We start from the raw sequence: 3,076 nt of genomic DNA, 5'->3' as shown, positions 1-3,076 counted from the left end.
CGAGGCGAATGAGCAGTGAGAAAATGGAGGGTGGAGTAGAAAGCACTACGGTGCTGTTAGAGTTTGAAGGGAATCTTCAGAGATGGGTACATCTAGGATTCATCAGCTTTTATGTTACAGAGTTTGTGCAAGTGGTGCTTTGGTGCTTTAAGTGTCAGCGCACGGGACATGTAGCAGAGGGGCAGAGACGTTGTGCGAAGTGTGGGGTCCACATGAATATGGCAAGTGTGGGGTGGAGGCCAAGGCAAGGTGCTGTAACTGTGGCGGGGAACATAGTGCTGCGTTTGGGGGATGTATAGCACAGAAGCAGGAAGTGGAGGTACAGATCACAAGCAAGGTAACGTATGCTGAAGCAGCACAGAGAGTTAAAAGTACTGAACCTGTGAGGAAAGTGGTGCAGCTGCCTCTGATGGAAGGGGGTGGTGAGGGAGTAGCACACACTAGGGTCTCTACGAAATGTGACCATCAGTGTGGGGAACAGGGTTGACTTCTTGGCGTTCATGTGTAGTGTGATGAATATGAGTGATCAGGTTAAGAAAAAGTCTGCTTGCATAGATGTTGTGGTACGCGCGGCCAAAGATTTCTTGGGAATTACAGAAGCAACTGGAGTAATGATGCGTGAGATGTTGAATCAGGACCGCCAATGGGTTTAGTATGGTTTTGGCGGTCCTTCATTGGAACACAAGAAGCTTAATAGCTAACGGGCAGGAGTTTAAGAATGTTGTTTGTGACATGGAGGTAGTACCAGATGTAGAGTGTGTACAAGAGGCATGGCTCAAACCTCAACTGGAGTTTGTGATTCCGGGACTCAGTTTGGTACAGTGTGATAGAGTGGAGGGGTCGGGGAGGGGTTGTGCTACGTTCGTTAAAGAGGGGATGGCTTACAGAGTATTGGACATACAGGAACTGGAATGTGTGGGGATAGAAATATGTAGGAATAGCTGTAACATTGAATAGTTCATTTCTATAACCCCTGCAAACCTCTTATGTTAGCACAGTTAGAAGGGATTGATAGGACGTGTAGGGGTTGGAAGGTAATATGGTGTGGTGATTTTAATGCCCATAATGAAATCTGGGGAAGTACGCATAAAGATAATAATGGGAGTAGTAGTAGAAGAATTTACGGATAACAGGATTAGTATGTGTTGAGGTGTACGGAGTCATGCTTGGACTTGGTATCTGCGGCGGTGGCAGGGCGGTGTGAATGGGAAGTGATGAGAGAAACCACAGTAGTAAGTGATCCTTTTCCAGTTTGATGTAAGGTCAATATGGATGTGTGTATGCAGAGTAGAGGCAATAACATGAGGTGGTGCTTTGAGAAAGCTAACTGGAAGATGTTCAAGTACCTATGTGAGCGGGCGGGACATAAGTTATCATTGGAGAGGTCTGTGGATGAGGCAGTAACGTCTGTAATTATATCAGCTGCAGATGTGACCGTTCCCGTGTGTTCGGGGGGAGGAAGATGGTGCATGGTGCCATGGTGGACAGATGAGTGCTCAAAGGTGGTGCAGGAAAGGGATATAGCTCTACGGAAGGAATGGATTGACAGTAAGGAATCTCATGGAGAATCAAAGGAAGAGAGTGACGGCCAGAAGAATGATTAAGACTGCAAAAAGGAAGGCATGGCGTGAATTTTGCTCCACTATTGGTAGAGGGACCGAAATTGGTGCGGTTTTGATTTTTTTATATGATGGGGAAGGATAAAAATGCTGGAATTCCAGTGTTGGTAAAAATAATAATCACAGCTGTATCAAGTAATGAAAAGGTAAATGTCCTAGTTGGTGCATTTGCAGCGGTTCATAGATGTGAGCACCTTTGTGATGAGAGTAAGAGGAGACGTTGGGAAAAGCTAAAGGATCATGGAGATGTTTTAAAGAAAAAAAGGGGAGTCAGGAGAAGCTATGGATGCAGAGTTTTCTATGTTTGAGTTGACAATGGCGTTGGAGGGCTGCGGGCGGACTGCTCCTGGAGAAGATGTGTTATGTGATGTTTCAGCATGCACCGGACAGTGTGTTGGAAGCAGTGTTAGGGTTGTATAATAAGGTGTGGAGGACGGGGGTGATACCTGCTGGGTGGGCAGTTATAGGCTTATCGCACTGACATCCAACATGTGTAAGTTGATGGAAAAGATGATAGTGAGTAGGATGATGTATTTCCTGGAAGTTAGGGGTTTGATGAGTGTAGCACAGAGTAGGTTCAGGAGAGGGAGGTCTGCCATGGATGCCCTGGTGACATTTAGTACAGAGATAGCCAAGGCCCTGACAACAAAATATTTGATGAGTGTTGTGTATTTTGTCATTGAGAAAGCTTATGATACCGTGTGGAGGGAAGGGTTGTTGATCAAGTTGAGTGCATTGGGGGACGTTTGTATAAATGGATCATGGACTTTCTGTTCGATCGGGTCATACGGGTGAGGGTAGGGTCAGAATTGTGAATGTGGTTTGAAGTGGACAATGGTACTCCTCAGGGAAGTGTGGTTAATCCGGTGTTGTTCACCTTGATGATAGATTACATATTTAAGGAGCTGGGACAGGGAGTGGGTGTGGCCTTGTATGCTGATGATGGGGCTGTATTGATGAGAGGTGGAAATGTGAAATATGTGATGAGGAAGATGCAAGAAACTGTGAGAGTTGTGGAAGATTGGTCTCTAACATGGGGTTTAGGATGTCTGTGGCCAAGTCCTGCTTTATGGTGTTTTCTAGGAGGAAGGTTAAAGATGTTTGGCTGAAAATAAACGGTCAGGATATAGGTAGGGTGTCTGAGCTTAAGTATTTAGGTATGTGGTTTGATGAGAGGCTTATGTGGAAGAGATGTTGAGTATATTTAAATTAACTTTAGGAAGGTGCTGAGGGCAGTGGCAGGATGTGATTGGGGGTCAGACAAACACTGTTGTATATGTATCAGGCATTGATCAGGTCATCTTTGGATAATGGGTGTTTTGTATATGGGTTGGCAGTCAAAGGGATACTGCAGCGCCTGGATAGGATACAGTCAAGGGCCCTGAGATTATCTGTGGGTGCATTCAGGACGACACCTGTTGAGGTTTACAGGTAGATAGTGGGGAACTGCCACTGAG

This window comes from Salmo salar, chromosome ssa20 (genome assembly GCF_905237065.1).
Source record: "Salmo salar chromosome ssa20, Ssal_v3.1, whole genome shotgun sequence".
Taxonomy (NCBI): domain Eukaryota; kingdom Metazoa; phylum Chordata; class Actinopteri; order Salmoniformes; family Salmonidae; genus Salmo; species Salmo salar.
Note: the sequence above shows the minus strand (reverse complement) of the source record.